This window comes from Primulina eburnea, chromosome 11, assembly GCF_022965805.1.
Source record: "Primulina eburnea isolate SZY01 chromosome 11, ASM2296580v1, whole genome shotgun sequence".
In the NCBI taxonomy this organism is placed as follows: Eukaryota; Viridiplantae; Streptophyta; class Magnoliopsida; order Lamiales; family Gesneriaceae; genus Primulina; species Primulina eburnea.
Window position 1 is genome coordinate 32154463 of NC_133111.1, and position 27485 is coordinate 32181947.

At 31.5% G+C, this 27485-nt stretch overlaps 1 non-coding gene across 1 annotated transcript; it reads left to right on the plus strand.

Annotated features, from left to right (window-relative positions):
* Positions 1–5261: 5261 nt before the first annotated feature.
* Positions 5262–5368, plus strand: LOC140806443 (small nucleolar RNA R71). The gene has a single exon (XR_012112517.1). It is a non-coding gene; the product is annotated as a small nucleolar RNA R71 (small nucleolar RNA).
* Positions 5369–27485: the final 22117 nt, after the last annotated feature.

Below are 27485 nucleotides of genomic sequence, written 5' to 3' on the forward strand. Positions count from 1 at the left end.
GATGCTCACCGGAATCTGTGGAAGATGACCGGAGTTGCTTGAAAGACCACCGGAGAAGAAAATATTGTAGCCTAAATGCTTCCTGGTGGAGTGTATAGGCCAAGATTGAGTCTTTGCCCTGAAAAATCACCAAATAAAAAGTCTTGAGCACAAAAGATGGAAGGGGGCGCCGAAAATTGGAGGTGGAGGGGTAGGGTTCGAAGTGGAGAAGAAAAGAGAAGATGAAGAATTTTTATATCTGCGCGACTCGCTAGGGCGGTATATTTTGACCGCCCTAGCGAGAGGTCCTCGACTTAAAACCTTTTAAAAAAAACCGTATCGCTCGCGGGGGCGGTCAATTATGACCGCCCTAGCGAGAAGTTTTCGGCGAGTATGTTATTGAACAATGCGAGTGCTCGCTGGGGCGGCCAGTTTTGACCGCCCTAGCGAGACATTCTCGTCTAAAAATGAATGCAATGCCATGCAACTACCTAAATGCAAATGATGCGATTAATAAATAAAGAAAATATAATTAAGATCAATATAAGGAGTAGAAGTAGTTCTCAATTTATAGTCTAGAGCTCGACTTTTCACCTATGTCCTCACTGACTGTCATGGAGCCGGGTGACTCCAATTTGTGGCTCAATTGTGCCACCGATATAGTGCTTCAATCTTTGAGCATTCACAGTAAATGTCCTTTCCTTGCCATCATGCAACACCACTGCACCCTATGGGAACACCTTGGCTATAGTGAATGGTCCTGACCACCTTGACTTTAGCTTGCCCGGAAAGAGTCGTAAGCGAGAATTGTATAACAACACCGCTTCACCAACTTTGAATTCCCTTCTTATAATGTGTTTATCATGGGATCGTTTGGTGCGTTCCTTGTAAGATAGTGCAAGATCATAAGCTTTTCCTCGAAACTCATCTAACTGATTCAACTGCAGCAATCGTTTTTCACCTGCAAGAGCAAAATCAAAGTTTAGTGCTTTGGTCGCCCAATATGCTCTATGCTCTAATTTTACTGGTAGATGACATGATTTACCAAAAAGCAACCTATATGGTGTAGTGCCTATAGGTGTTTTAAAAGCAGTACGATAAGCCCACAAAGCTTCATCTAACCGAATGGACCAGTCCTTTCTATTCACATTAACCGTCTTCTCTAGAATCCTCTTAATTTCTCGATTGGATACTTCAACTTGTCCACTACTTTGGGGATGGTATGGAGTGGAAACCTTGTGGGTGACACCATATTTGCCCAACAGTTTATCAAAAATTTTGTTGCAAAAATGGGTGCCACCATCACTTATGATTGCACGTGGTGCACCAAATCGATTAAAAATATGTTTCTTCAAAAATTTTAACACCACTTGTGCATCATTAGTGGCACAAGCCTCTGCCTCCACCCATTTAGATACATACTCCACTGCCACCAAAATAAATTTATTTGCAAAAGACGCAGGAAAAGGACCCATAAAATCAATCCCCCACACATCAAATATTTCACATTCAACAATGTTATTTAAAGGCATCTCATGACGGTTGGAAATATTACCTGTGCGTTGGCATCTATCACAATTGAGAACATACAAACGAGCATCCTTAAAAAGAGTTGGCCAATAGAAGCCACATTCAAGTACCTTAGATGCCGTCCGTATGGGTCCAAAGTGACCACCTACCTCACGGTCATGACAATGGTTCAGAATTTGATTGGTTTCCTCCTCCGCCACACATCTTCTTATCATGGAATCTGCACAAATATTAAACAAAAACGGTTCCTCCCAAAAATAATATTTCACGTCTGAAAAGAATTTCTTTCTTTGGTGAAATAATAAATTAGGTGGAGGTGTGCCAGTGACAAGAAAATTTGCAAAATCGGCATACCAAGGGTACGCATTTACCTCAAGCAATTGTTCATCAGGAAACCAGTCATCTATATCATCGTCAATGCCCTTAATTCTAACATGCTCAAGCCTAGACAGATAATCAGCAACTACATTTTCCACACCCTTTTTATCTCGAATCTCGAGATCAAATTCTTGCAATAATAAAATCCACCTAATTAACCTAGGTTTCGCATCTTTCTTAGCAAGCAAGTATTTTAGGGAAGAATGATCTGTATACACAGTTACTTTAGACAGAACAAGGTATGAATGAAATTTGTCGAAAGAAAATACTATAGCAAGTAATTCCTTTTCAGTAGTAGCGTAATTCAATTGAGCATCATTTAAAGTCTTACTTGCATAGTAGATGGTATGAAATACCTTGTTCTTCCTTTGACCCAGCACCGCACCAACAGCTGTATCACTAGCATCGCACATCATCTCAAACGGTAACTCCCAATCAGGGACAGTCAGAACAGGTGCTGTCACCAAGCTTTCCTTGAGTATCTCGAATGCATGCAGACAAGTAGAATCAAAATTAAATTCAACATCTTTCATCAACAAAGAGGATAAAGGTTTAGCAATTTTAGAAAAATCTTTAATAAAACGCCTATAAAAACCAGCATGCCCTAGGAAACTTCTAACTCCTTTTATTGATGAAGGTGGTGGTAGGTTTTTGATTACTTCCACCTTGGCCTTGTCGACCTCAATTCCATTCTTTGATACCTTGTGTCCTAACACAATCCCCTCTTGAACCATAAAATGACACTTCTCCCAATTTAACACCAAATTGCTCTCTTCACATCTAATTAACACCAAGTTCAAATTCTCTAAACATTCATTAAATGAGGAGCCAAAAATAGAGAAATCATCCATAAAAATTTCAAAGAAATTTTCAATCATGTCATGAAAGATAGCGGTCATGCATCTTTGAAATGTTGCAGATGCATTGCATAAACCAAAGGGCATACGCCTAAACGCAAAAGTACCATAAGGGCAAGTGAAAGTAGTTTTCTCTTGGTCCTCAGGTGCAATTGTGATTTGATTGTATCCTGAATATCCATCTAAAAAGCAATAAAATTCATGACCTGCTAATCGTTCAATCATTTGATCGATAAATGGCAAGGGAAAGTGATCTTTACGGGTTGCATCATTCAATTTCCTATAATCTATGCACACACGCCAACCTGTAACAGTTCTAGTGGGAATCAACTCATTTTTTTCATTAGTAATAACAGTAATCCCACCCTTTTTAGGCACACATTGTACAGGACTTACCCACGCACTATCAGAGATATGATAGATAATACCAGCATCCAGAAGTTTAATTGTTTCAGCTTTTACTACTTCTTGCATCTTTGGATTGAGTCTCCTTTGTGGTTGTGCTAGAGGTGAGTATTTATCTTCCATCAGAATTTTGTGCATGCAGATCGAAGGACTTATCCCTTTTATGTCCGAAACCTTCCAAGCGAATGAATGCTCCTTTATACTCCTTAAGGACTCCCAAGAGCTTACTCTCCATATCATCTGTCAAAGAAGAGGAAATAATAACAGGCAATTTATTATTTTCTCCTAAATATACGTACTTGAGATGTGGAGGTAGTGGTTTGAGCTCCAAAGTAGGTGGCTCCTCTAGGCTCGACTTTTGAGGCATTAAATCTTTTCTCTCCCAATTCCTCTAGTCTAAGCCTCACTTGCTTTCTCCAAGGTGGAATGGCATTCAAGTGAGCTACCATCTCCATCTTTTCCTCGTCTAGCTCGTCCTCCTGCTTTTCAGTAGTGAGAGTGGCCTCCAATGGTTCTTTCAATCCATCCTGCACAAAATCACAAACGAGAGAATCCAAAACATCAATACGAAAACAACTATCATTGTGCATTATGTCCTTGAGAGTATTGAAGACATCAAAAATAATTTCTTCTTCTCCAACTCTCAATCTCAATTTCCCCTCTTCAACATCAATCAGTGCTTTCCCTGTAGCCAGAAACGGTCTCCCTAGGATTAAAGGCATCTCTAAATCTTCCTCCATGTCAAGTACCACAAAATCTGCAGGAAAAATAAACTTATCCACTTTCACCAAAACATCTTCGATAATCCCACGTGGATACTTGACAGATCTGTCAGCCAGCTGCAACGACATCCTAGTTGGCTTGGGTTCACCTAATCCCAGTCTCCTAAAAACAGAAAAAGGCATCAGATTAATACTCGCACCAAGATCACATAGAGCTTTATGAAAATTAATGTCACCAATAATGCAAGGTATAGAGAAACTTCCTGGATCTTTTTGCTTAGGAGGCATCTTGTTTTGAACTAAAGCGGAGCAATTTTCAGTCAAATTCACTGTCATTTGATCTTCTAGCTTCCGCTTATTTGCTAAGATATCTTTCAAGAATTTTGCATAACTTGGAATATTCAATAAAGCATCAGCAAAAGGAATGTTAATATGCAATTTTTTAAATATCTCAAGAAATTTACCAAATTGTGCATCTAATTTAGCTTTCTTCATTGCTGTAGGAAAAGGTGGAGGGATAAAAATTTTATTCTGTGCAATAGGTGTAGATGTAGAGTTAAAAGACTTACCTCCTCGATTTTCCACCTCATCCTCACCGTGCTTGGTCTTTTCCTCATTAGACTCGAGTGCTTTTCCACTATGCAATTCCACAGCCTTCACATGTTCTCTTGGGTTAGTTTCCGTGTTGCTTGGCAAAGCTCCTTGCTCCCTATTAACAATCAACTTAGCCAATTGTCCAATTTGATTCTCTAACCCCTTTATGGATGCATCTTGGTTCTGAAATCTCGTCTCTGTTGCAGAAATAAATTTAGTTATCATTTGCTCTAAATTAGACTTCTCCTCCCGAGGCGGTTCTGGCTTGAATCCTTGGTGCATCCCATATGGTGGACCTCTTTGTTGGCGATTTTGGTTGTTTTGACCTCCCCATGAAAAGTTTGGGTGATTCTTCCATCCCGGATTATATGTGTTCGAATAAGGGTCATTTCTAGGACGGTTCTGGAATCCCACTTGTTTTACCGGTGCTCCCTCAGGCACATAGAATGGAATGTCATCTTGGCAATCCTGCACGTCATGCTCACCCCCACACTTATCACAGAAAATTTCTTGCAGACGCATATCCGACCCACTCATGCTCATCCCATCAATCTTTCTATTCAAAGCCTCTAACTGTGCTGAAACCGCCGACAAATCATTAACTTGATTAACTCCAGCACCTCGTCTCTGCCTATCAGACTGAGGATGATAGCTACTAGCAGCCATCTCCTCCAATAACTCATATCCTTCCTCAGCCGTTTTTCTCAGTAAGTTACCACAGGCAGCAGCATCTATCAAAGTACGGTTAGGAGTAAGCAGACCGTAGTAGAAAGTTTGAACAACTAACCCAAGAGGCAGCTCATGGTGTGGACATCTCCTCAACAAGTCCTTGTAGCGCTCCCATGCCTCGTAAAGTGACTCTTGCTCATATTGAGCAAAAGTAGTAATGTCGGCTCTAAGCTTCATAGTTTTCGACGGAGGAAAGTACTTGATCAGGAATGCCTTTTCCATATCCTCCCATGTAGTAATAGACCCTACAGGCAAACAGTTTAACCACGACTTAGCTTTATCTCTCAGTGAAAATGAAAATAAACGCAAACGAGCAGCATCATCAGACACGCCATTAAACTTAAAAGTATCACAAATTTCAAGAAAGTCAGCTATATGAGAATTAGGGTCGTCAAGTGCACTTCCCCCAAATTGGACAGTGTTCTGTATCATCTGAATGATAGCTGGCTTGATCTCAAACTGATTAGCTCGGATGACTGGTCTTACGATGCTTGGACGTGCTCCATCAAGAGACGGCTGTGCATAATCCATCATCGGTATACGCCTTGTCTCCTCTCTGTGTTGATCGTCTTCCATTCTTTCCTTCGCTCTATGCTGCTGTAGTCGACGTCTAGCTATGCGTTCAATCTCGGGGTCAAAAGGCTCAAGCTTAAACTCGAGTGATCTTCGCATGCACCACAAGAAAAATCTGCAACACAATGAGAGTATCAAATAACAATAAAATAAATAATACTAAAGAATTTAAATGAAAAATAAAAAAATTGTGAATCAACAGTCCCCGGCAACGGCGCCAAAAACTTGATCGAGTAAAACTTGCACAGTGAATAGTCCCAAAATTTATTTTATAAATGGAAGCTCGATTTAAATATCGCAAGTGCACGATAGTCAAGTTATAATAAACGTAAGTGAATACGAGTATCGTTCCACAAGGACTGCGTTACACTATTTTTATTTTCAAGTAAAATTTCTTTAGCAACGATAAAATTAGTTGATGATTAAACTAATGTAAATTAAACAACTAAAATAATTAAAATGCAAAGAAAACATATTCAAGAAAGCAATGATTAATTTGGATTAAATCAATTGAGAAATGAATTTGTTGGGAATTAGCAGTTCACCTACCACTCGTGTTTAAATAATTACACTCGACTTTTACTTGTGCATTCGACGGAATTCCCTAGACTAATTAATATACTCTGTCGAGCTATATTAATACTAATCATAAACATGCAGTACTCAAGTGTCCTCAATTATTTAACAGTTGAAGATTGCATTACATTCTATGGAATCCACTAGCTTTCATCCGGGTGATCTATCCCTATCGACACGTACACAATTCCGTATATCTACTAAAATTGTAAATCCGTGGTTTATACTATTTGATCATATTGTTAATTGTTCTATCGAAATCATCAACAACATGAAATAATCAAAGGAAGTTAGCGAGGCTTCGATTGAAACAAGAAAGAACAATAGCATAAACAAATCACTAATAAAAACGTCGAGAAATAATGTTAAACACCGAGTACGGGGTAGGATCCCCTCAAATCCCAACAAATCTAGAGTTTAGCTACTGAAATTCATGATAAAAACCAACTATCAATGTAAGAAATAAAATATTGAATAATGAAAATACTAAAGATGACGATGGATGACGGCCACGACGCGTGGAAATCTCGATGTCTTCGAAATCTCCTTTCTCTAGCCTCCCCTCCAAGAAAAGTGATGAAAAAATATGATGATGTCCCCCAAAAAGGAGGCCGATCTCGTGTATTAGGTTTAGGTGTAGGAAAGAGTCCATAAAAAGTTGGAAACAAATCTTCCCGAATCTCGCTTCTCGCTAGGGCGGTATATTTTGACTGCCCTAGCGAGAGGTCCTCGCATAAACTTCCTCGAGCATGTCCCTGATTTTGCTGGGGCGGTCAAAAGTGACCGCCCTAGCGAGACACTTGCGCATAAAATCCTCGACCAGACCAAAATGCTCGCTGGGGCGGTCACTTTTGACCGCCCGAGCGAATCCTCTTCGATATTTTGACAAATTTTCTTCCACTTTTTGGTTCAATTCCTACAAAATAACCACAAAATACACGAGATCAATCACATGCTAAATAATGCTAAAAAAATGCAAAATTAAACTAAAACAAACTAATATGATGCATGAATTCGACTCAAAACCAACACTAAAAACACGTAAAAACGAGTCCTATCAATAGTATGCCCCCAAATAATATAAGCTGTCTCAAATACTGTTTTAGAACAATAACAATACTCAAGCAGATACAAAACAACAATCGTATAAAGTAATCTGTCAACTCAGCTCAAAAATAAATTTCTGACATTTCTGAAATTTCTGATCTTTCTGATATCGGTATCATTTTCAGTCACTGATCATAATCTCAACTATGTCAAAATCAATCGGTATACTAACTTCAGATATCACATACTCTGAATACAATCTGTTTCAAGCAGAATTCATATCTGAATAATTTCTATATACAATAATTACAGTTCTCGGAGTATTCTATACAATCTTCAGATATTCGATTCAATCAATCAGATGCTGCAAATATATCAAAATATCATAGATACAACGAGCATGAAATTATCAGAATATCTCTGAACATACTGAAACATGCCAAAGAGAAACACTAAATCAGATGTAACTCCTGGTCGGTAGTCTTCTACTGATCTTTCAATTCTTTCAATTCATTCAGTGTCATTCTGTACATTCAATATCATTCTGTATTGAATTCTAAAACAACAAACAGTACCTGGTATCGATTCAATTCTGAAATTTATCTTTCTAATACAAAGCAAATTTGAAATCTTATCTGGGCAACCATCAGCCAACTCGTACATCATTGGAAAATCTGCCAATGCTAGGCTTGATTTCAGTATATCTACTGAATACGTAAGGATACCATCTGCTTCTTTCTGTATCAATCGAGTCATAGACAATACAGATATCAAAGGAATTCTAGATCTAGAATTCTTACTGTAGAATTCCTACTCATCAGCCTTATCTGGTCTGAATCTTATCTTCTCTGAAAGAAATCTACAATAGTTCTGTACTTGTTCAGCATATTTTTATTAATAATAAAATCAAATCATAAGACACAAGTACATCATAATCTAACTCGATCTCATTCTCATCTTACTGTAGTATACAATATGTCACAGAAATCTCCGATATCAATCTTTCTTTCCCAAAAGGTACAAAGATTAATACTACAGCAATACAGACCCAACAGGTACCATATATATCAATGCAACTCAGTCAAAGATAATCATAAGAAATGCATTAGTATATATCAATACATATGCAACATAATCATAAAGGGACAGTACCTGCCACTATATCATCAAGTGCCTCTTGGGTCCGTTCCTCGGTCACTACCACCAGATGGTCCAGCTCCCTGAAATCTTCGGGACCCTTTCTGTGGACAAAATCTAGCAAAGTGTCCCGGCTGTCGGCAGATATGACAACTACCAGTAACTCCCTGGCATTGCTCCGTGGAATGTCTTCCTCCGCAAGTTCTGCAATACACTCAAGTATAACTCGGACTAGAACCACTAGAGCTAGATGAACCACTCCCTAACTTCTTGAATGGCTTCTTTCGAGCTTTCAGCAAATCTTGCTTTCCACTCGTGCTGCCGTGATCAAATCGGAGAGGGGATTGCTGTGTCTGGGGTTGTATCGCACACACCCTTTTCAGTTGTCTAATCAGACTCGCCTCCGCTCTACTCAAGGCATCAGCAAAATGGTAAGGTCGCTGTATAATCATCAATGCAACTATCTCCGAATTCAATCCTCTGATGAACTGATCCGCTACAGCTTCATCATTCCCCATTACATGAGGAACAAAACGCAGTAGAGTAGAGAATTTAGCAACATATCCTTCAATATTCAGTTGACCTTGTCTCAAATTCTCAAACTCTGCTTTCTTCTCCTCTCGGTACGAAACTGAGAAAAATCTTCGATAAAATTCAGTTCTGAATATTTCCCACGAAATCACTGTACCCCTCTGTTCTAACATTCTTTTACTTGTAATCCACCAACTCCTGGCGGCTTCTCGTAACTAGTTAGACACCATTTTAACTCTCTGTTCATCTGTACAATCAAGTAAATCGAACAATATTTCTATGTCATCAAACCAGTTCTCACAATCTTCAGACGTCTCGATACCACTCAGAATCGGCGGCTGAAATAACTGAAACTCTTTCAACTTTATTTCCTTCTGAGTTTCTGATACATCTATCTGTTCAGTCGAAGTACTACCCTTTTCTGGAATTCTCCGTGGAGGTATATCTGCTTATCAAAACATTAGTACCCAAATACTACAAATATGTTCAAATCTTTCTCTGATCATCTTACTGCTGATCAAGAATCAAATCTGATTCATACTCCATAATACATATTACCAATTCAAATCAGATAATTAGATAACATGTATTTTAAAGCAGTAAAACATAATGTCATGCTAGCATACACCATGTCAATCAACATTAAAATAAATCTCATGCTAGCAATCACATGCAAGGCAAGAAAACTCAATCTACCCCGCTCATTCTCTTCTATCTCAGTCTAAAGGATCTATCGCTCTGATACCACCTGTTGTGGGGACCCGGACGCTAATCATATTCTTAATCGTCTTTTGGATTTAATTATCAATTAAAATAAATAGGGTCTAAATTTTTTTCTTTTGAAAATGCAAGTGCGGAAGGTAATGGAATCATGCTATTATACATTTCAGTATATAAGTACAATGATGTACAACAATTATTCAAACTATTCAAGGTTCAATTACTAATTTTCAAGTATTAAACCAAATCTACAATAAGTCCGGAATCACCACTCTAAACTCGTCTTCTCTCATCATCTTCTTAACCCCAATCTTTTCCCACCTGTTGTCATGCACACATACAAAACAAGACAACAGCCGGATAACTCCGGTGAGATATAAATATCTCAGTATAAACAATGTAAGCATGCAATCATATAAAACATATATAAGAGCATAAAAAAACATTAAAACATGTATATCATCTGACTACATGAATTAATACCAATCTGCATTTAAATCAATGACTCGTTATCTTATCTCAACTTATTTATAATCTAGGGATACCGATCTAATTTAGACTTCGGCATGCTGTATCGAGTGTCTACAATAGAAGTCGATCTACATCTAAGCTCATCGATACACCGTAAGTCTAGAGTCTTCGCGGTTCTGACAAAAACTCGGTGGTTCTGCCCTAGCTAGGCTGATCTGTCCTAGACTCACACTCTGGCTCTGCTATCATTCAATAGACAAAACATATCAATCTGATAATTTGCAAATATCAGTGCAATAACATAAAGCATGTGATTTAGGGAAACTCAAGTCAAACCTAACTCGAGTTGTGCAATCCCGAATCAACATTTATTTATACCTTTGTCTTCCCGGTCTGACGAAGACGAAGTCTTGTATTCTGATCTGTCCATACCCAGTCTGGCAATGACAATCGTATAGTTACAATATCAGTAAATAACTCAATTCAATATCTGTTCTGATCAATACTCAAATCAGTATATAATCTGATTCATATCTGAACAAGGTACAATCTAATTCATACCAACGATATCACGATACAATCGAAATCATTACTGAATCTGATTAATCTAAATCAACTGATATTTTCACGGCATAACGATACAGTCTCGATAACCCCGTCAATCTCAACATCACAGATATAATATCAGAATTCATAATCGTTATCAGTACAATTCATATTCTGAGTAATATCGCAACTCTGATATCGAATCTCAATCAAATCTACTCCGAAAATCATAACAATTGTATAACCAGTCTATTCTTTAATCTGACTTCAATTATACAATGTCTACTGTAGCAGAAACACTGTATCTGGTTCATAATCAATTCTGACAATATCATAAATTCAAATCATGTCTAAACGTAACAAAACTTACGTCCAGTTGTAGCCTGCGTTGATATGAACACAGCACTGAAGTCGGATTCAAAATCAGACGGACAGATTTTTCACAAAAGGCGTAAGGATTTTTCACTCTTCTCCAGAAGCTTTTCCCAACGATTCTTTCCTTTGTTTATGAGGAAATATTGCTTATCTTATATATATATATATATATATATATATATATACACGTTGCACGAGAGAAACAAATGTCGATTTTCCATGATGCATGCCGCGCGCATATGCGCGCACAAAGCCGCGCATATGCGCCTGGCTTTCTACCCGGCACCTTCCGTATTTATCTCCTCGCGCATATGCGCGACGTCTTCAAAATTTGATTTAAAATCAGGATTTTGGCAGATTCAAATAAAAGAATTTGATAGATATAAAACTGCTTTTAATGTTCCTATAAGACATTATGAATGGATAGTAATGCCATTTGGCCTTAAAAATTCCCCTTCAGAATTTCAACAAATAATGAATGATATTTTTTATAATTATAGCAATTTTATAATTGTTTATATAGATGATATCTTAGTATTTTCTAATGACATTGAAACACATTTTAAACATTTAGAAATGTTTAAAAATATTATTATACAAAATGGATTAGTTATTTCAAAATCTAAAATGATTTTATTTCAAACTAATATCAGATTTCTTGGTCATATGATTGAAAAAGGGAAAATTATTCCTATTCAAAGAAGTATAGAATTTGGATCAAAATTTCCTTGACATAATAACTGATAAAACTCAGTTGCAAAGATTTTTAGGGAGTTTAAATTATATTTCTTCTTATATTCAAAATCTTACTAAAGATTCTGCTATTTTATATGATAGACTTAGGAAAAATCCTTTACCTTGGACAGATAAGCATACTAAAGCTGTTCAGATTATTAAAGATAAAGTTAAGAATCTTCCTTGTCTTATGCTGGCAAATCCCTTATGGGATAAAATTCTAGAAACAGATGCCTCAGATATAGGTTTTGGTGGAATTTTGAAACAAAAAGATCCCCAAACTAAACAAGAATATCTTATAAGATTTTATTCTGGGAAATGGAATAATGCCCAGAAAAATTAGTCTACAGTGGCAAAAGAAATTTTAGCTATTGTAAGATGTATTTTAAAATTTCAAGATGACTTATATAATCAAAAGTTTATTATAAAAACGGACTGCAAATCTGCAAAATATATGTTTAATAAAGATTTTAAACATAATGTGTCTAAGCAAATGTTTGCTAGATGGCAGGCTCATTTAGCCCCTTTTGACTTTGAAATCATTTATAAAAAAGGTGAAGATAATCACTTACCAGATTTTTTAACTCGAGAATATTTATCTTAATGTTTTCATTTACAGATATGTACTCTCGAGACAGAGGAGAGTCCTCTTATAGAGGGCGAGGTGGTAGGGGAAAACCCCCTAATATTATAGCACAACATGGCAAACAGAGGCTAATAGCCCAGAACTTATCTAGTTCATCAGCCAGTAATACTGAGCAGAATACTGAATTATATAATGAGTTTCAAGAATTCTTGAATCAAAAGCAGAAGAATAATACAGATTCTCAGTCTTCAGCATCATATGCTAATATCATCAAAGAAGATGATAATGATTCAGCTCTTTATACAGAGACAAAACATCGTGAATTAATTCTTCTTATAGAAGAAAAAGATCTTCAATGGGAGAAAACTTCATGGACTATCATGGACAGATATTTAACCAATACATCATATGTATATGGTGCTAATAAGCAAAGAGGATTTTATGAAAATCTTCTCATATCTACAAAAAGTGTTGATATAACTCACTTTTTTAGTAATACCCAGCAGAAAGGAAGTTATAACTTCTCAAAATTCATTATCAAAAAGAATATATCTATTGAGGAATGGGGTATATCTCCATTAGTTGAAAAAGAATTTTATTCTGAACCTCATAAAATGAGTTTCAAATTCAATTTTTGGGATTATGTTGAAAGTTTTAATAAAACTTTATTTTATGAGAATGAAAAGAAGAAACACACTTGGTTTCTGAAGATATGTGAAAATATTTTTCATCATACTATTCCAAATTGGTTTTATATATGGTGGAAAATATTTGGTCCATCTGCAAAGATTTTGCCAGAGGTTTTTATAAAAACTATGAATACACGGTTAAATGTGGCCCCATGCATAAAGAATACTTTTTCTGAACATTGGATTGACGGCAAGACTTTATGTCTATTCTTCATGGAATTTGGAATTCCATGGATCTGGAGATGGCAACCAGAATGTGATTATACTGAGGAAGGAATCCCTTGTTTAAAAAGAGTCAGTTATACTAAATTCTGGGATAAAATGTTACGAGAAGATCCAGCAACTGGAAAACTTCATGGTCATGAAACTCTTCTAAATATGGAGGAAAAGATTTCTTTATAACAGAAAGAATTCCAGAATCAACAGGAAAAAGAGAAAGACTCCATGAGTCCTTTTAAGATTCTAACTCAGAAATACTCTGAGATTTATTCTAAAGAGAAAATGATTGAAGTTTATATTGAGTAAATTAAAAAAGATCTTTTCCAGAATATTGGATGCTCAGATTCAAAATCAGATAAATCAATGGCTTCCGAATCAAGTGATAATCAATTCATACATCTAATGAAGATGCATGATGCACAGGATCCAGATGAGGATATTCCTCAATTATCTCAAATTGATGATATATTTGAAAATTTGAAGAAATCTCTAAAAGATAATATCAAAGATGACTAGAGTCGTTGATAGTGGAATCTCACTATTCAAGAGATTGGTGGAATAACACATCATGGAATATCGTGACAAAAAGTGGGTGGCATATCACTATTTACTTTTTGAATTTTGTAACAAAAGTTTCTTTTGCTTTAATAAAGCATGTACTATTTTTATATTAAGATGGAATCCGGGGTTTGATGTCCGGCTCTTCTATCTATATATAGGTTACTTCTGTGTTCTTAGAAGGACACGGTCGAGTTTGCTCCCCTCTCTACTCTCTCTTGTATACAACCCTTCTGAAGATAATCAATAAAAGTTTGAAGTTCTGTTTACAACCTTGTAAGTTTATTGTTTTTATTTTTTGTTTTTAATTTTTGTTTTTAATTTTATATTTCAGATATTAGCCTGAATGACAGGCTAAAGCATTCGTGCTAAATTATTTTCCTTACTATGACATGATCTATATTTATTTGTAACTTGGAATCAGATTGATATAATAAAAGATTTATTTAAATTTCTGGAATCTAATGTAATATAAGAGTCTTTGGTTAGAACATAAGGTAAGAAGATGAACCTGGAAATGGTTAACACAAGGTTCGAGTTTATCCGAGAAAAATAAATTCATGTTGTAGTCCTTCAGCCTGCTTAGCTGAGAAATGGCGTTTAAGGCGTTTATGGGTGATTTTTATGAATTTATGATTCTTTGGGCCCTCGATAAATCCTCTGTTGTTTAATTTCTTTGATATATCTTTCGTAAATCCTTTTATGTTTTGTAAAATTCCAAATAAGAATCTTATATTCATTATTATTCTGGAGTTTAAATTTCTCCTTTTCTTAGCTCAATTTGAGTTGAAGATGATATATAGGCTGGAAACCAATAATCTCCATGTGTGCGAAAGCCACTAAGGAAAAGTTTGGTAAAACAATGCCACATATCAGATTCCTCTTTGATTCCAAGCCTCAGATGGGTATCAGAGCCATGGAAATAGTCTGGTTAATAATTTAGCACTTTTTATTCAAATGAATATTTTTAGTTTAAAAGAAACTGTTCATAACAGTTTAAATGAAGAATATGATTTACCTGAAAATTTAGATTTATTGAATAAATGGACTATTCCTAAAATAGAATCTAAAATGATCTATAAGTTAGGAACTTTTGAAAGAATTGGTTTTAAACAAGTAGTTAAAACTACAGAATCATCAGTACCTCTTCATAATAAAGAAATGGTTATTAGATTGTTAAACAATAAAAATATTATGCCTTACATGAAAAATTATAAATTTATTCATATAGGTTTAATTCAAATTGCTTTTAGATCTTTAACCTTAGAAGGTTTACCAGAAAGCTTCATAGCAGCTTTAAGAGATGGTTGAAATTTGAATTGGAAACAATCCCTAATGGGAATAATTCAATCTAGTCTGGCACATGGTCCAGTATATTTTGATGTTTATCCTAATTTATCTTTATCTTTGTCTGATATTAATATAGTAGATTCTTTAACATTAAATGTTAAAACTCATGGTTATAATTATACTCCAGGAACAGAAGTTATATGTATCTGTTATCGTATATATTATAAACCACTATTCACATTAAATCCTATGTGTAAATGAATAGATAAAAAATTAAATGAAACTATTCTCATAGAAACTAATTTTAATAGATCTAATATTACAACTCGAAGATCTATAAAATGAGAAGAAATAGAATTTCCAGAAAACTGGATAATTGAACAAGCTGTTCCTAGAAATCCTATAATAAATAAGGATTTACAACAAGTTATACAAAATAATGAAGGATCTGTTCAAATACAGTTTAATAATAAACAAAGAAGATTATTACCATATTCTATATATGCTAGATCAAGATCTAGTCATTCTTTTATTTCACCTCTAGACTATATGGTAGATATACCACAAACTTCTAGAGCATCTACTTCTCAAGTTAGAGAAGAATTAGAATCTACTAATACAATAGATGATTTAATTATAAATCAAAATAATATTGTTCATAAAAGTAACTTTCAAAAAGTTAGAGAAACTGATACAGTTTCAGAAATGAATTTTAGTATTTAATGGATAGTAAACCAAAGATTGATTTTACTAAAGGATCTTCTGCTAGAGCAAAGATTAATGCAGAATTTTATTTACCCAAATGGGAATCTTTCAGAGATTGGTACTTTAAAAGTTTTTCTGAAGAAGAGTTTGAATATATTGTTTCAACATTTTATAAATATTGGGAAAACCAGAATAAATTGATACATTTTGTTCCTTGGTTTTTTAAAACATTTATTATAGATTATATTTCTATTCTTGAAAGAAATTATAAACTTTCTTCAGGACAGATTCAAAAATCTGTTTATCCTCCTCAACAATCTTTTATTATAGAAAAGAATAATAAAATTTTAAATTTTACTGCTTTTTCAAAATTATTTGAAAATGATATGTTACAAATTACTGTTAAACATATTAATCAGATAATTGAAAAACAGAATTATACAAATTTATATCTTACGATTATAGGAGAGGAGATAAATTCTCTTAAAGATCGCATTGATAAAATTATTTTAGCTATTAATAAAACAAAACCAGATGTTCATATAGAAGAACCAGAAAATAATATTGTTTCTATTGCTACTTCTTCTATTCAATCACCTCCTGATATAAAGGATTTTAAATTTAAATCTTCTGTTTCTGATATAGAAAAATTATTAGAAGAAAAATTTAGAAATCTTAATTTAAATACTCTTAATGAAGAGTTTGAAGAATTAGAGAAAATTAATAATCATTCTGATGATGAAATTAATAAAATTAAATGGGCTGATAGACCTACTACATCCAAATATTATTATAATAAACCTACTCCCATGGATGTCCTTATTGAAGAAAATGAATATATTTTCGCTAATAGTTATAATGGAAAAAATATTTATGAATGGAATATTGATGGTTTTAGTGATAGACAAATTTATAATACTGCTCACAGAATGCTTATGTATAGTACTGTGTGTAAATCATCAGGTAATACTGATAAAAATATTGCTAAAATGATAACAGCAGGATTCACTGGCCAACTTAAAGGTTGGTGGGATAATTATTTACATTATTCTCAAAAAGATGAAATCTTTAATTCTATAAAAATGGAAAATAATATTCAATCAGAAAATGTAGTATATACATTAATATTAACTATGATTGAACATTTCACTGGAAAATTCACTGATAATAGTGAACAAATTAGAACTTTATTAAGTAATCTAAAATGTAAAACACTTACTGATTTTAGATGGTATAAAGATACTTTCTTATCTAGAATTTATGAGATTCCAGACTGTAATAATAGTCTGTGGAAAGCCAAATTTATAGATGGCTTACCTTTCTTATTTGCTGAAAGGGTTAGAAAAGTTCTAAGAAAAGATGATATAAATATTTCTTATGATAATTATACTTATGGTAATTTAATAAATACTTGTATTCAAGAGGGTTTAGCTCTCTGTAATGAATTAAAATTAAATAATCAAATTAGAAGACAGAATTTACTAGAGAAAAAACAACTAGGTAAATTTTGTGATCAATTTGGTATGGACTTACCTAATAAAGGTAAGAATAAAATTAAAGATAAGGATGAAAAAATTTATAAGAAAAGACATTTGTCTGATAGACAAAAAGATAGAAAAAAGAAAAGAAATCCGTGAATCAGGTAAAGCTGATAGGAAAAAAGAAAAATATAAAAATAAATTAATAATTTGTAGAAAATGTAAAAAGCAGGACATTATGCTAATCAATGTTGGGCTAAAAACAAAATTAATAATTTAGATATAGATGATAATCTAAAAGAAACATTATTTAAAATAATAATGGATTCAAATAATAATTCTGACAGTTAAACTGAAAATTCTTCAGAATCTTATAATTCAGAAGAAATTGTTGATAATGAATCAGATATTTCTGATTTAGAAGAATGCAATAATTGTATTCTAGGAAAATCTTATATTAATCCTATAGAGGATAATAATAAAAATGATGAGTTTTATAAACTTATGTCTCAATTTCAAGATTTAAATATTAATGTTTTGACTAACAATAATATTTTAGAATTCCTTAAAATGATTAAGGATATTGATCAAATGGAAAATACTGCTTCAACCAGCAACAATGATAATAACATTCTTGTTAAACAAAGACAAGCTTATTCTATGAAAGAAGTAAAAAATATTTTACAGAAAAAATATAGTCAACAAAATCCAGTTACAATACAGGATTTAGTTAAAAAGATTAATAATCTTAAAGAACAAGTAAAATTTTTACATAATAATAATAATAGTTTAAATTATCGTATTTCAGTCATTGAAAATAATAATAATTCAATTTCTGAAAGTTTTGAAAATATTCAAGATATTTCCTTTCCTGATAATAATCAGAAACATTTATCTGTTTTGAGTATGATAATATCTCAAAAATGGTATACTAATATTACTTTATTAATTGATAATTCTTATAAAAAGAATTTCATTGCTATGATAGATAGTGGTGCAGATTTAAATGTTATACAGGAAGGATTAATTCCTACAAAATATTTTCATAAAACTACACATTCTCTTTCTCATGCAGGAGGAGAACCTTTAGAAATAAATTATAAATTACCTAAAGCTTATATTTGCAAAGATAAAAACTGTATTCAAACCAGTTTTTTATTAGCAAAAGATATTTCTAGCCAACTTATACTTGGTCTTCCTTTTATATATCAAATTTATCCTTTAACTCATGTTGATGAAACAGGTATAATAGGAACTTATCAAGGTAATCCTATTTCTTTTAAGTTTATAACTAAACCTGTTCATAGAATTTTAAATGAATTACAAGAACAGATTGAAAGAAAAACCTTTCAAATAAATTCTTTTAAAGAAGAAATAAAATTTCTTACAATTGATGAAAAATTACAGAATCCTAAATTACAGAAAAAAATAAAATTATTTATAATAAATTTTCATTAGAAATATGCAATGATTTACCAAATGCTTTTTGGAATCGTAAGAAGCATATTATCTCTCTTCCATATGAAGAGAATTTTGATGAAAAAAATATTCCAACCAAGGCTCGTCCTTGTCAAATGAATTCTGGATATTTAGAATTATGCAAGAATGAAATTCATTCTTTGTTAGATAAAGGTTTAATAAAACCTTCACAATCTCCTTGGTCTGGTACTGCTTTTTATGTTAATAAACATTCAGAGCAGGAAAGAGGAGTTCTTAGATGGGTTATAACATTATAAACCTCTTAATAAGGTTTTAAAATGGATTAGGCATCCTATTCCTAATAAAAAAGATTTATTAGACAGATTAGTTCATGCAATTATATTTTTCAAATTTGATTTAAAATCAGGATTTTGGCAGATTCAAATAAAAGAATCTGATAGATATAAAACTGCTTTTAATATTCCTATAGGACATTATGGATGGACAGTAATGCCATTTGGCCTTAAAAATGCCCCTTCAGAATTTCAACAAATAATGAATGATATTTTTTATAATTATAACAATTTTATAATTGTTTATATAGATATTTTCTAATGACATTGAAACACATTTTAAACATTTAGAAATGTTTAAAAATATTGTTATACAAAATGGATTAGTTATTTCAAAATCTAAAATGAATTTATTTCAAACTAATATCAGATTTCTTGGTCATATGATTGAAAAAGGGAAAATTATTCCTATTCAAAGAAGTATAGAATTTGAATCAAAATTTCCTGACATAATAACTGATAAAACTCAGTTGCAAAGATTTTTAGGGAGTTTAAATTATATTTCTCCTTATATTCAAAATCTTACTAAAGATTCTGCTATCTTATATGATAGACTTAAGAAAAATCCTTTACCTTGGACAGATAAGCATACTAAAGCTGTTCAGATTATTAAAGATAAAGTTAAGAATCTTCCTTGTCTTATGCTGGCAAATCCCTTATGAGATAAAATTGTAGAAACAGATGCCTCAGATATAGGTTTTGGTGGAATTTTGAAACAAAAAGATCCCCAAACTAAACAAGAATATCTTATAAGATTTTATTCTGGGAAATGGAATAATGCCCAGAAAAATTACTCTACAGTGGCAAAAGAAATTTTAGTTATTGTGAGATGTATTTTAAAATTTCAAGATGACTTATATAATCAAAAGTTTATTATAAAAACTGACTGCAAATCTGCAAAATTTATGTTTAATAAAGATTTTAAACATAATGTGTCTAAGCAAATGTTTGCTAGATGGCAGGCTCATTTAGCCCCTTTTGATTTTGAAATCATTTATAAAAAAGGTGAAGATAATCACTTACCAGATTTCTTAACTCGAGAATATTTATCTTAATGTTTTCATTTACAGATATGTACTCTCGAGGCAGAGGAGAGTCCTCTTATAGAGGGCGAGGTGGTAGGGGAAAACCCCCTAATATTATAGCACAACATGGCAAACAGAGGCTAATAGCCCAGAACTTATCTAGTTCATCAGCCAGTAATACTGAGCAGGATACTGAATTATATAATGAGTTTCAAAAATTCTTGAAACAAAAGCAGAAGAATAATACAGATTCTCAGTCTTCAGCATCATATGCTAATATCATCAAAGAAGATGATAATGATTCAGCTCTTTATACAGAGACAAAACATCGTGAATTAATTCTTCTTATAGAAGAAAAAGATCTTCAATGGGAGAAAACTCCATGGACTATCATGGACAGATATTTAACCAATACATCATATGTATATGGTGCTTATAAGCAAAGAGGATTTTATGAAAATCTTCTCATATCTACAAAAAGTGTTGATATAACTCACTTTTTTAGTAATACCCAGCAGAAAGGAAGTTATAACTTCTCAAAATTCATTATCAAAAAGATTATATCTATTGAGGAATGGGGTATATCTCCATTAGTTGAAAAAGAATTTTATTCTGAACCTCATAAAATGAGTTTCAAATTCAATTTTTGGGATTATGTTGAAAGTTTTAATAAAACTTTATTTTATGAGAATGAAAAGAAGAAACACACTTGGTTTCTGAAGATATGTGAAAATATTTTTCATCATACTATTCCAAATTGGTTTTATATATGGTGGAAAATATTTGGTCCATCTGCAAAGATTTTGCCAGAGGTTTTTATAAAACCTATGAATACATGGTTAAATGTGGCCCCATGCATAAAGAAATCCTTTTCTGAACATTGGATTGACGGCAAGACTTTATGTCTATTCTTCATGGAATTTGGAATTCCATGGATCTGGAGATGGCAACCAGAATGTGATTATACTGATGAAGGCATTCCTTGTTTAAAAAGAGTCAGTTATACTAAATTCTGGGATAAAATGTTACGAGAAAATCCAGCAACTGGAAAACTTCATGGTCATGAAACTCTTCTAAATATGGAGGAAAAGATTTCTTTATATCAGAAAGAATTCCAGAATCAACAGGAAAAAGAGAGAGACTCCATGAGTCCTTTTAAGATTCTGACTCAGAAATACTCTGAGATTTATTATAAAGAGAAAATGATTGAAGTTTATATTGAGGAAATGAAAAAAGATCTTTTCCAGAATATTGGATGCTCAGATTCAAAATCAGATATATCAATGGCTTCCGAATCAAGTGATAATCAATTCATACATCTAATGAAGATGCATGATGCACATGATCCAGATGAGGATATTCCTCAATTATCTCAAATTGATGATATATTTGAAAATTTGAAGAAATCTCTAAAAGATAATATCAAAGATGACTAGAGTCGTTGATAGTGGAATATCACTATTCAAGAGTTAGTGGAATAACACATCATGGAATATCGTGACAAAAAGTGGGTGGCATATCACTATTTACTTTTTGAATTTTGTAACAAAAGTTACTTTTGGTTTAATAAAGCATGTACTATTTTTATTTTAAGATGGAATCCGGGGTTTGATGTCCGGCTCTTCTATCTATATATAGGTTACTTCTGTGTTCTTAGAAGGACACGGTCGAGTTTGCTCCCCTCTCTACTCTCTCTTGTATACAACCCTTCTGAAGATAATCAATAAAAGTTTGAAGTTCTGTTTACAACCTTGTAAGTTTACTGTTTTTATTTTTTGTTTTTAATTTTATATTTCAGAGATTAGCCTGAATGACAGGCTAAAGCATTCGTGCTAAATTATTTTCCTTACTATGACATGATCTATATTTATTTGTAACTTGGAATCGGATTGATATAATAAAAGATTTATTTAAATTTCTGGAATCTAATGTAATATGGTTAGAACATAAGGTAAGAAGATGAACCAGGAAATGGTGAACACAAGGTTCGAGTTTATCCGAGAAAAATAAATTCATGTTGTAGCCCTTCAGCCTGCTTAGCCGATAAATGGCGTTTAAGGCGTTTATGGGTGATTTTTTATGAATTTATGATTCTTTGGGCCCTCGACAAATCCTCTGTTGTTTAATTTCTCTGGAATATCTTTAGTAAATCCTTTTATGTTTTGTAAAATTCCAAATAAGAATCTTATATTCATTATTATTCTGGAGTTTAAACTTCTCATTTTCTTAGCTCAATTTGAGTTGAAGATGGTATATAGGGTGGAAACCAATAATCTCCATGTGTGCGAAAGCCACTAAGGAAAAGTTTGGTAAAACAATGCCACGTATCAGATTCCTCTTTGATTCCAAGCCTCAGATAAAAGTTTGGTAAAACAATGCCACGTATCAGATTCCTCTTTGATTCCAAGCCTCAGATGGTATCAGAGCCATGGAAATAGTCTGGTTAATAATTTAGCACTTTTTATTCAAATGAATATTCTTTAGTTTAAAAGAAACTGTTCATAACAGTTTAAATGAAGAATATGATTTACCTGAAAATTTAGATTTATTGAATAAATGGACTATTCCTAAGATAGAATCTAAAATGATCTATAAATTAGGAATTTTTGAAAGAATTGGTTTTAAACAAGTAGTTAAAACTACAGAATCATCTGTACCTCTTCATAATGAAGAAATGGTTATTAGATTGTTAAATAATAAAGATATTATGCCTTATATGAAAAATTATAAATTTATTCATATAGGATTAATTCAAATTGCTTTTAGACCTTTAACCTTAGAAGGTTTACCAGAAAGCTTCATAGCAGCTTTAAGATATGGTAGAAATTTGAATTGGAAACAATCCCTTATGGAAATAATTCAATCTAGTCTGGCACATGGTCCAGTATATTTTGATGTTTATCCAAATTTATCTTTATCTTTGTCGGATATTAATATATTAGATTCTTTAACATTAAATGTTAAAACTCATGGTTATAATTATACTCCAGGAACAGAAGTTATATGTATCTGTTATCGTATTTATTATAAAACATTATTTACACTGAATCCTATGTGTAAAAGAATAGATAAAAAATTAAATGAAACTATTCTCATAGAAACTAATTTTAATAGATCTAATATTACAACTCGAAAATCTATAAAATGGGAAGAAATAGAATTTCCAGAAAACTGGATAATTGAACAAGCTGTCCCTAGAAATCCTATAATAAATAAGGATTTACAACAAGTTATTCAAAATAATGAAGGATCTGTTCAAATACAGTTTAATAATGAACAAAGAAGATTATTACCATCTTCTATATATGCTAGATCAAGATCTAGTCATTCTTTTATTTCACCTCTAGACTATATGGTAGATATACCACAAACTTCTAGAGCATCTACTTCTCAAGTTAGAGAAGAATTAGAATCTACTAATACAGTAGATGATTTAATTATAAATCAAAATAATATTGTTCATAAAAGTAACTTTCAAAAAGTTAGAGAAACTGATACAGTTTCAGAAATGAATTTTAGTATTTAATGGATAGTAAACCAAAGACTGATTTTACTAAAGGATCTTCTGCTAGAGCAAAGATCAATGCAGAATTTTATTTACCCAAATGGGAATCTTTCAGAGATTGGTACTTTAAAAGTTTTTCTGAAGAAGAGTTTGAATATATTGTTTCAACATTTTATAAATATTGTGAAAACCAGAATAAATTAATACATTTTGTTCCTTGGTTTTTCAAAACATTTATTATAGATTATATTTCTATTCTTGAAAGAAATTATAAACTTTCTTCAGGATAGATTCAAAAATCTGTTTATCCTCCTCAACAATCTTTTATTATAGAAAAGAATAATAAAATTTTAAATTTTACTGCTTTTTCAAAATTATTTGAAAATGATATGTTACAAATTACTGTTAAACATATTAATCAGATAATTGAAAAACAGAATTATACAAATTTATATCTTACGATTATAGGAGAAGAAATAAATTCTCTTAAAGATCGCATTGATAAAATTATTTTAGCTATTAATAAAATAAAACCAGATGTTCATATAGAAGAACCAGAAACTAATATTGTTTCTATTGCTACTTCTTCTATTCAATCACCTCCTGATATAAAGGATTTTAAATTTAAATCTTCTGTTTCTGATATAGAAAAATTATTAGAAGAAAAATTTAGAAATCTTAATTTAAATACTCTTAATGAAGAGTTTGAAGAATTAGAGAAAATTAATAATCATTCTGATGATGAAATTAATAAAATTAAATGGGCTGATAGACCCACTACATCTAAATATTACTATAATAAACCTACTCCCATGGATGTTCTTATTGAAGAAAATGAATATATTTTTGCTAATAGCTATAATGGAAAAAATATTTATGAATGGAATATTGATGGTTTTAGTGATAGGCAAATTTATAACACTGCTCACAGAATGCTTATGTATAGTACTGTGTGTAAATCATCAGGTAATACTGATAAAAATATTGCTAAAATGATAACATCAGGATTCACTGGCCAACTTAAAGGTTGGTGGGATAATTATTTACATTATTCTCAAAATGATGAAATCTTTAATTCTATAAAAATGGAAAATAATATTCAATCAGAAAATGTAGTATATACATTAATATTAACTATGATTGAACATTTCACTGGAAAATTCACTGATAATAGTGAACAAATTAGAACTTTATTAAGTAATCTAAAATGTAAAACACTTACTGATTTTAGATGGTATAAAGATACTTTCTTATCTCGTATTTATGAGATTCCAGACTGTAATAATAGTCTGTGGAAAGCCAAATTTATAGATGGCTTACCTTTCTTATTTGCTGAAAGGGTTAGAAAAGTTCTAAGAAAAGATGATATAAATATTTCTTATGATAATTATACTTATGGTAATTTAATAAATACTTGTATTCAAGAGGGTTTAGCTCTCTGTAATGAATTAAAATTAAATAATCAAATTAAAAAACAGAATTTACTAGAGAAAAAACAACTAGATAAATTTTGTGATCAATTTGGTATGGACTTACCTAATAAAGGTAAGAATAAAATTAAAGATAAGGATGAAAAAATTTATAAGAAAAGACATTTGTCTGATAGACAAAAAGATAGAAAAAAGAAAAGAAAATAAATCCGTGAATCAAGTAAAGCTGATAGGAAAAAATAAAAATATAAAAATAAATTAATAATTTGTAGAAAATGTAAAAAGCCAGGACATTATGCAAATCAATGTTGGGCTAAAAACAAAATTAATAATTTAGATATAGATGATAATCTAAAAGAAACATTATTTAAAATAATAATGGATTCAAATAATAATTCTGACAGTGAAACTGAAAATTCTTCAGAATCTCATAATTCAGAAGAAATTGTTGATAATGAATCAGATATTTCTGATTTAGAAGAATGCAATAATTGTATTCTAGGAAAATCTTGTATTAATCCTATAGAGGATAATAATAAAAATGATGAGTTTTATAAACTTATGTCTCAATTTCAAGATTTAAATATTAATGTTTTGACTAACAATAATATTTTAGAATTCCTTAAAATGATTAAGGATCCAATATTAAAATCTACAATTATTGATCAAATGGAAAATACTGCTTCAACCAGCAACAATGATAATAACATTCTTGTTAAACAAGAACAAGCTTATTCTATGAAAGAAGTAAAAAATTTTTACAGAAAAAATATAGTCAACAAAATCCAGTTACTATACAGGATTTAGTTAAAGAGATTGATAATCTTAAAGAACAAGTAAAATTTTTACATAATAATAATAATAGTTTAAATTATCGTATTTCAGTCCTGGAAAATAATAATAATTCAATTTCTGAAAGTTTTGAAAATATTCAAGATATTTCTTTTCTGATAATAATCAGAAACATTTATCTGTTTTGAGTATGATAATATCTCAAAAATGGTATACTAATATTACTTTATTAATTGATAATTCTTATAAAAAGAATTTCATTGCTATGATAGATAGTGGTGCAGATTTAAATGTTGTACAGGAAGGATTAATTCCTACAAAATATTTTCATAAAACTACACATTCTCTTTCTCATGCAGGAGGAGAACCTTTAGAAATAAATTATAAATTACCTAAAGCTTATATTTGCAAAGATAAAAACTGTATTCAAACCAGTTTTTTATTAGCAAAAGATATTTCTAGTCAACTTATACTTGGTCTTCCTTTTATATATCAAATTTATCATTTAACTCATGTTGATGAAACAGGTATAATAGGAACTTATCAAGGTAATCCTATTTCCTTTAAGTTTATAACTAAACCTGTTAATAGAATTTTAAATGAATTACAAGAACAGATTGAAAGAAAAACCTTTCAAAAAATTCTTTAAAAGAAGAAATAAAATTTCTTACAATTGATGAAATATTACAGAATCCTAAATTACAGGAAAAATAAAAATTATTTATAATAAATTTTCATTAGAAATATGCAATGATTTACCAAATGCTTTTTGGAATCGTAAGAAGCATATTATCTCTCTTTCATATGAAGAGAATTTTGATGAAAAAAATATTCCAACCAAGGCTCGTCCTTGTCAAATGAATTCTGAATATTTTGAATTATGTAAGAATGAAATTCATTCTTTGTTAGATAAAGGTTTAATAAAACCTTCTCAATCTCCTTGGTCTTGTACTGCTTTTTATGTTAATAAACATTCAGAGCAGGAAAGAGGAGTTTCTAGATTGGTTATAAATTATAAACCTCTTAATAATGTTTTAAAATGGATTAGGCATCCTATTCCTAATAAAAAAGATTTATTAGACAGATTAGTTCATGCAATTATATTTTCCAAATTTGATTTAAAATCAGGATTTTGGCAGATTCAAATAAAAGAATCTGATAGATATAAAACTGCTTTTAATGTTCCTATAGGACATTATGAATGGACAGTAATGCCATTTGGCCTTAAAAATGCCCCTTCAGAATTTCAACAAATTATGAATGATATTTATTATAATTATAGCAATTTTATAATTGTTTACATCGACGATATTTTAGTGTTTTCTAATGATATTGAAACAGATTTTAAACATTTAGAAATGTTTAAAAATATTGTTATTCAAAATTTAGTTATTTCAAAATCTAAAATGATTTTATTTCAAACTAATATTCGTTTTCTTGGTCATATGATTGAAAAAGGGAAAATAATTCCTATTCAAAGAAGTATTGAATTTGGTTCAAAATTTCCTGATATAATAATTGATAAAACTCA